General features: G+C 34.7%; 1 long non-coding RNA gene across 1 annotated transcript in view; it reads right to left on the bottom strand.

Moving 5' to 3' along the window:
- Positions 1 to 215: 215 nt before the first annotated feature.
- Positions 216 to 9,233, bottom strand: part of LOC111087720 — a 25,144-nt gene continuing 16,126 nt past the window's right edge. The window contains exons 3-4 of the long non-coding RNA XR_002612378.1: positions 786 to 827; positions 216 to 263 (exon numbers count right to left, since the gene is read on the bottom strand). This is a non-coding gene — a long non-coding RNA (uncharacterized LOC111087720). The remainder of the gene's footprint in view (positions 264 to 785; positions 828 to 9,233) is intronic.

Raw genomic sequence — 9,233 nt, forward strand, 5'->3', positions numbered from 1 at the left:
GTCACGTTGTCACCCTCTTATATATATACCAGACTATCCTATATCTAGTAATCTCCCGACTATTCCCGAAGGTACAAGATATTTCCAGAAAGCAGGGGGCGTGACACTAGTCACGTGACCTCGCTGACGCAACATTACATTAGACCTATACATTTCCGTTATTAGGCTTATTCACTCAATTGTCTGATTTTCATTGGTATCTCTAACTCTAAGCCTTACCTGGGACTTCTGTGGTAATCAAGCGATCTTGTGCCTGGACTTCTCTGAATAAAAAAAGAAAATTAGATACAGTGAGTATTGTCTTCTAAAACTTTAATAAAGATAAAGCAGTATTTTAACAATAAACTTTCATAATTATGTCTTTTCTTTCAGCTGTAATTTTATTGAATACATTTTCTTGTTTTTGACAAAACTAGTTTTTTTACCAGCCCTTTTATAACATTTTATGATTTACGGCCAATTTCATTCACTGATAACTGTCAAAAAGAATTTTATTCTTTCTAGTAACCTTTGCAATTTTGTGCTTTTTGTGTGAATAATGAAAGATGATTACTCTACAAAAGACATTAATAATCTTGCTGATTCATACACTTATGGATTAATACTACAAGTAGATTACTGGTTTATTGGTACACTTTAATGAAAATATAGCGAATGTTATGGAAAGCTGACTAGATGTTATTAAAGTCTAATATTAACCAGCTAATAAAACAAAACCCCTTCAGTGTATTTACTTAGAACGACATTTGGCATTTTAAATAACGGAGTTATATAAATTTACTAACCGGTCTCCGGGTGTGAGACTGCCTCAAGCCTTCGTGGCTTTGCTGAATAGAAAACAAAATAAATAAAACGAACAAATATATTATCCTAATTCTTTTCTTCAAAGAAAACAATCCATCTTAATTTTTTACGATAATCAAAATATAATTTTCAAGTTAATATTGGAATATTACGATATTGAATTTGAATTACTTCAGTACACTAAGCGGATATTTTATGGTTATCTACATACATAGGAAAATGATAACTTTTCAATCATATGACTGGACTACAATGAATATTTACAATCAGTTTGTTTGTTGTTGTTAAGTGCAAAGCTACATAACAGGTTATCTATGCTATGGCCACCACGGGTATCGAAACCCGGTTTTTAGTTTTATAAGCCTTGAAACTTACAACTGAGCCACTGGGGGAATTTACAATTGGATTATTTTAATAATCAGCTTATTGATTTTACTTTCCTCTCACAATTTGCACGGTAAAGATTTTCTTTTGAGAAAATTTATTTTAAATTATCACGTGAAATATTAACTTTAATCTGATGTTAGATCACTTTATCTCCGCATAAGACCTATTCCAAAATGGTTTTGCAATTACGAGTAAGATTTATAAATATGGTTGCAACTGAATCATCTCCATTATGCTATCTTTAGATTTTTTCAAGAAATTATACATAATAAACATAAAAAATAACGAAAAAATATTATATCAAGTGGAATATCAAGTAAATATAACAAACCATTTTTCTTTTTTTTTGGTTGTTAAGTTTTATGTATGGGCCAGATTCTTTACAGTAGGTATCTGTAACTTGTTGGCGATAAATTTCAACAATAAACAAATGGTACACAGTCCACTTGTTTTAAAATAATATATTAAAACAAGTCAAACGTTTATACAAATGTTCGTTACATTGTTGATTATTAAAGTTGTATCCAGAGGTTTAAATAATTTCCTCTTCTTCGTCAAAGTCCACACGGTCTGGTTCAATTACTTTAGAACCAAACTGACAAGACAAATTATTCTTCTCTACTCTGTTATTACAATACAATCTATGGTAATTTCACCATCAGCTCTTTATTGCCACACTCACAATCACACAGTCTAGATCTATCTTACTATTGAACTAAGTATTTATACCCTGATAAAGATCTAGATTGTTCCATACACTACTAGATATTATGATGTAATAATAATCAATTAAAACAGCGGTAAAAACTCAGAAGGTGCAATAATATAACAACCACCAATTCATAACCATTGAACTACATACACAACATATGTTTCGTAAACAAACTTGCGATAAACTATCGCTTCTAAAAATAACTAAATTTAACACTCGCGCCATATAAACTATCTATCTGATAACACTCGCATTAAACTTAAACGGAAATAGTCGTGTATATCTAACATTGATTTTTGTGAAGTTTCTTTGTTGTTACGCTACACAATGGGTTATTGGTATTGTGCCTATGGCGGGTATCGAAACCTGATTTTTAGCGTTTGAAGATATATCAGGCCTACAAATATGAGACTTTTATCTTAGTCTAACATACACTATGCCTCAACAGACCTTCCTCATAGACCAATTTCATTGTTAACCTATATTTTAACAACTGCCCCCCCAGTGGCACAGCGGTATGTCTGTGGACTTACAACGCTAGAATCCGGGTTTCGATACCCGTGGTGGGCAGAGCACAGATAGCCCATTGTGTAGCTAAGGCTAGGCTAAGTGCCACCTGCGTGTAGGATACAAATTTATATATATTTCTGACAGTTTTAAGAATAACAAAGTACAATCGCTAGGCTAAATGCTACCTGTAGGTATGATTCATATTTATATATGTTTCTGACAGTTTAAGCCTAACAAAGTACAATCGCTAGGCTAAATACCACCTCCAGCTAGGATACAAATTCTGTACTTTTCTGATCGCTCTGTTCTAAACAGGACAATACGTTTTATAAACAAAACAAAAAAGCCAAGGGGTGCTGACAAAAACACCTTTTACAGCTAATTATAGATACATATATACTAACACCTTAACCACGAAGCCTTGGCCTATGCAAGTTTTAAGGCATGCTCCTCCCCTGAAAATGTTTGGAAAATGAGGATTGAAATGGTGGTTTTTACTATATTTTTGAATGCATTTTTTTTAATTCATTATGTCCTAAATATACGTATACAAATATTCAATAATTATGTAATACTGACTAGTTATGTTAGCGATTTTTAAAAAAATGTTCTGGTACATTAGTTAATGTACCTGAATAATTTTCAAATAATACATTCAGGCGGGTAATTTTCTGACATTTGCCAGAGAGCAGGTATCATTTACCCAATGTGTTTGAGGCGACAGGACTGATATTTATAGTTTAATATTTCTGTATGAAAATATTTTTAGTATACGGAATGAAAACTTTTGATAAAAAAGCGAATATATAATGTTTATTAGTATAAGGTTCTTTTTATTTTATACTTCACTAGTGAACAAGTCAAATCGTTACTGGAATTACGATAAATAAAAATTAATTTGAGCAGAAATTATCTATTTACATTAAAGGCGTATTTCAAAGATGATATGTTTGAGTTTTTTATTTTGTTTTTTGTAATAGTTGTTTAAAATGCATCGCTGTCTACTAAGCAGTTTGACCAAATATACATGTTATTAACATTATATTTACAATAAAATGCACAAGCTATAATCACTCAGAAGACAACATTTATAGCATAAATCTTAATGGTTTATGATTTAACATTCAAGAGTGTTTTCTATCACACATTTATCTGGGTAGCATCTATAACCTTAAACCTTAACCCCCTATTAGCACAGCGGTATGTCTGTGGACTTACAACGCTAGAATCCGGGTTTCGATACCCGTGGTGGGCAGAGCACAGATAGCCCATTGTGTAGCTTTGTGCTTAATTACAAACAACAACAGTAGCACAGAAATAATATTAAAGTATTCACTCGCTTATTTAATTACTTGTGAAATTTTTTCGCAAAGTTTTCCTTCTAGCTTTACTTATTTTTAAGATGCATATATTTAAACATAACATGGTTTAAAGGTGAAAAAACATTGAGTCAAAAAGATTACGTAAATAAACATTAGTAAAGGACTCTCTTGAAATATCAAAAGTACGCGTTTGAGCAACTTACAATAGCACATGTAACGTTTTTCCTTTGAGAATGAAATGAAAGTAATTACGCGGTTTTCTTTCAGCGAAGAACAGAGAGTGGCTTAGTGGTTAGCGTACCCGGACTGTGACTTCGAGAGTTCAGTGCGCTCTTTTGGGGCTGTAGATGCGCTATAAGTGTGACGGTTGAATCACACTATTCGGTCAGATAAGAGTAGTCCAGGAGGTGGCGGTGGGTGTTGTTAACTAGCTGTCTTTTCTGTAAGGAATTAGGGATAGCCAAGCGCAATGAATCAATCATTCAGCGTATGTAAAAAAAAAAGTAAGATATCATAGTGTGGTTTGTTATACGTAAATACCAAACATTTAAGAGTGTTTGGTTGGATGACATTTTGGAGATGATTGATTAAATATATATGTCACTGTGCAGTATGCTTTCTGAAGGGGGAAAGTTTTGAAATAGGCAACAATATAAAGAATGGGTAAAACAAACCTTCATGAAAGTACATTCACTTCCATTAGTTCTAATGTAACCTTGGCCCGGCATGGCCAGGTGGTTAAGGCACTCGACTTGCAATCTGAGGGTCGCGGGTTCGAATCCCCGTCACACCAAACATGCTCGCCCTTTCAGCCGTGGGGGCGTTATAATGTGACGGTCAATCCCACTATTCGTTGGTAAAAGAGTAGCCCAAGAGTTGGCGGTGGGTAGTGATGACTAGCTGCCTTTCCTCTAGTCTTACACTGCTAAATTAGGGACGGCTAGCGCAGATAGCCCTCGTGTAGCTTTGTGCGAAATTCAAAACAAACAATGTAATGTAACCCAGCAACAAAACCTGGTTGTCACTATAGAAAATATTATTCTTTTATATAGTGTCCTCATTCGTCTGGCATAAGTTCAAATGTCTAATAATAAACATGTCCTCTAACTGTGAAGTGTAAGATACTTAGCTGAATGCATTGTCAGTAAAAGCCGAAAACAAACTTCAAACTAGACAAGTCTGTCTGTTTGTTTTAAAGCAGAGCCACATTTGGCTATCTTTTGTGTCCATCGCGGGGAATTGAACCCCGGATTTAAGCGTTGTAAGTACCAAAAATTACCGCCGTCCCACCGAGGGTCATAGACAAGTCAAGAAACACACGACCACGCGATTGAATAATACGTATTCAGTTTGTTTGTAATTAAGCACAAAGCTACACAATGGGCTATCTGTGCTCTGCCCACCACGGGTATCGAAATCCGGATTCTAGCGTTGTAAGTCCGCAGACATACCGCTGTGCCACTGGGGGGCTGTATTCAGTTTACAGACAATAGATTGATCGTGGTATACTGGCAGCGAAATTGTTATTGTTTACCGCAAAGCTGCGCAATGGGCTATCTGCGCTCTGTCCGCTGCGTGGAATCGAACTCTATATTTTAACAATGCAAATCCGGAAACCTACCGCCGACCCATTGTGGGGGGGGGGGGCAAGAAGAAAGAATAGAGAAAAACTAAAATTGATGTATAAATATAACACAGGGCTCAGAACTAAATTCATCACTCTTCCCATTTAGTTTGTAACTGTTTGATAATTTGTGAGTGGTGAAGTCTTCAAAGTAAAACAATATTTTGACTCAACCTTAGTACTTATGCTTTTGATTAGAATGAAAATAACCACTTCGTGCTTGGTAAAGTACAAATGTATCTTGCCCGATTAGCTAATTTTGCATAGGATAAGACTTGTGTATATATATATATAAAAAAAAAACAACAACTCTTAACTACGGAATGAAATTGATGGCCCTTTAATAGATTCATATAGAGCTAGTTACCACGTGACTTCCTTTTTAACCGACTTATTTTTAAGCTGAAGCATTCAAGGAATGCGCGAATTCAAAGTGTAAGGCTATAATTTTGCATTTTCTATTTATTCATTATCATTATTATAATATTCTTTATATTATTATATTTACTGTTGATGTATATCATCGTTCACTGAGACTTGTATAAATAATATATATTTTAATTCTTTGACCTTTTCACCACCATCTACATTGTAACCCCCCAACACACACACACACACACTCTCGCTCTCTCCACCCAGAGAGTAAGTAATATTATATTGCTGTTAGTAATACAGTTGATAGAATAATTGGCTTATTGACTTGCACGATTTTGACTAAATCTTATTCGTTTTGGTTTTGTCACACAACAAACCCTTCAGTAGTTTGGTTACAAGTTTGTAAATTAATACATTTTTATTAAACTTTATTGTGCCTGAACTCTTCTGCCAGAGATACCTTTCTTGTTTATGTAGCGTAATTGGTAAGAGCGTAAAATTTTGTATGCTGTGCGCTCTCTGTGACAAGGATATTGACATTAAACGTCCAGAAACCGGATATGTTAGGTAAATCAAGACAACTTCATCAACAAGCTCGTGCAACGTAACTGACCGAGTGTAATGTATATTAACTGCAGCGTATACATACACACACACACACACACACGTATATTAACTAATGGATAGTGATGAGATGTTATGTGACTTTAAATGCCCGAAAAGGTTATATGGAAAAAGTAAATTATGTAAAAATTACCAAGTTTACTCAATAACCTCGTAAGTAAAGTTTTCAATGGAAGTCTTCTGGTGTTTGTGTTAACTGTTAATGTTCTCACTATTATTTCACAAAAAATATATATTACTATTGTTTAATTTACATAACTTGTTCTGATAAGCCTAAAGCAGCATTAAAAACCTACTTATTCACAGCACTCTTACACTTTTGTATAAATCGCCCCCTTGCGGAATTTCTAGTGTAACAGCTTGTAATTCAAATTTTTAAAGAACTTCTGAAAAATTTTATGCATGGTTTTCCTTTAATTAGCTTTCCCGAACACGCGTGAAAATCTTTATAAATAAACGTCAATATGTGTGTGTATCCGTTCCATATAAGTTTCCACATTTCTTGATCAATCAGCACCAAACTTGACACAATGATACAGGATGATATGAGGAAGGTCATGCATGACGGGTGGGGGGTTGACTCCAGTTGTACCCCCCCCCCCGCCATCTAATATCGGAAAACTACCAAATTAGCACAACTTGACACAGTGATACTACAGAATGACCTGGGGAAGGTCATGACGGGTCGGGGGGTTGACTCCAGTTGTACCCCCCATCTAATTTCGGAAAACTACCAAATTAGCACAACTTGACACAGTGATACTACAGAATAACATGGGGAAGGGCATGAGGCGGAGTTACCCCCCCTCCATCTAATTTCCTATTGATAGATTTTTTTAAAACAGTGTGTCTTTCTTTTCAGTATTGTCACCTTTATGTATTTTTTATTGCACTTTTAATGTTTATTATGTTAAGAAGAAAAATAAAAGCACAATTTCCTATCCTTTCAAATTCGATGACAAAACCTTGTCGAAACGTTGTACATTTGCTGTCATGTTAAACTTATATTAAAGTTTTTCTTCATTACCCATTTAAGCCGTCTCCAGCCATTATTATTCCTATCCTTTGTTAGGATACCGACGGATACTCCAGCTGGTATTCTATAAGAAAAAGTTTAGATTTACATTCATTTGTTATTTTTATTTAGAGTTTTAGTTAAAAAGATGGGAGTCACGATAAAAAAAAATGCTGATTACCGGAAAAATCTGTTATGAGTCTTACAATTAAGTTTTTCTGGATAATGTTTTTTTTTTAGGTCTTCACTTGTCTGTCTTTTCCCAGCTAAAGTCAATAACTGCATTGACACGGAATGTACTATGTATGGTTCAAACTGCGACTGTTAATAAAGAACCTTCAGTTTCACAGGTAATTTACATACTTACTCAGAATTGAGAATACTGTAATTAATCGGAGATATGTAAATTATCAGTTCATTAGTTGCAAGTTCCACAACTTGGTGGATTTTCATCTCTTTGTAATTTCATGTACATAAACATGGTACTAATCTCAAAATATTTAAAACTTCTATCAGTCACACTTATTGTATTACGACCTTCGGTAAATTGATAGGGATAAAACATTTGCTTAGTTCAATGCTAAGCCTGAACAATAACTGACCACTTTAATAGTAGCTTAGCTCACTAACAACTGAGAAATCACTGCACGAATACTGCAATAAGACCCTCTTGATTTCTTAATCATCCTGTAATCACTTTGTCACATCTTGGTATGACAGTTTTATTCTAAAAAATTCTGTATTCTAGCTTCCGAAGATAGTCATGGTCTGTTTATCAGAATATTACCAAAAGACTCCTATCAATAAGCCTCCACAACCGTAATTCTGAAGGCCTACAACGATAAAAACAGGGTTTCGATACCTGTAGTTAGCACAGCACAAATAGCTCATTGTGTAGCTTTGTGTTTAACAATAAACAAACCTATCGACCAGTTTTAAAGCACGCAATAATAAAAGTCAATACGCTTTTATAATGTAGAATATCACAATACTGTTTTTCCAAAGAAGCTATAACTTGCTGTAATGACATGTCACTGCATAACAATGGCGTTGAGCAATTGTAGAACATGGAAAGGTGTAAAAAGCAAGACAGATATGGAAGTGTGGCGTTGTTTGAGGCACCTATGGTAACCCCCTAAGATATTTCAATCCTAACATCTAAGTCAGCTACTTGTGATTTTGTTAGTTTGTTGAAAAGAAGACAAAACTCGAGAGACACTCAGTAGAACGCATACCTCGGCCACGCAGCGTTGATCATATTTGGCTCTCAGAATATACGAAAATGTGTCTACATGTCCGTTATTATCAACAGACACGGACCATGTTTGGCAGGACAATGGGCAATAATGTTCTACATATGTTAATCAAAATCTGATCATTCTTTGACTGAGTTATAAAGCATAAAATAGTGTGAAAAATTGGTCCCTATGTTAAAAGACAGGGATTTTTATTTTCGTGACCTTTGACCTTGACTCTCCAGAAAAGTAATCACTTCTAAAGTTGGGTCATAGTCCAAATGTATACCAACTTTCGTCCAAGTGCATTCAGCCGTTTTCGAGAAATCTTGCTGACAAACATACACACAAGGGTGAAAATATAACCTCCGTCACTTTCGGTGGCGGAGGTAAATATAGTCGCTCAGTTTCAACAAACCAATAATATATCAAAGATGAGTTGTCATGGTTTTCAACTCTCTTTATTTAGAACAAAGCGAGCTGCCTGGTTAAATGTATAAAAAAGTTCAGACAACCAAACTGAACATTATATTATGCTGAAGTAAGTTATCACTTTAATATTTATTTTCTTAATTATGCACAAAGCTACACAAGGGCTATCTGTGCTCTGCCCACCACGGGTATC

The sequence above is a fragment of the Limulus polyphemus genome, unplaced genomic scaffold (assembly GCF_000517525.1).
Source record: "Limulus polyphemus unplaced genomic scaffold, Limulus_polyphemus-2.1.2 Scaffold2529, whole genome shotgun sequence".
Lineage (NCBI taxonomy): Eukaryota > Metazoa > Arthropoda > Merostomata > Xiphosura > Limulidae > Limulus > Limulus polyphemus.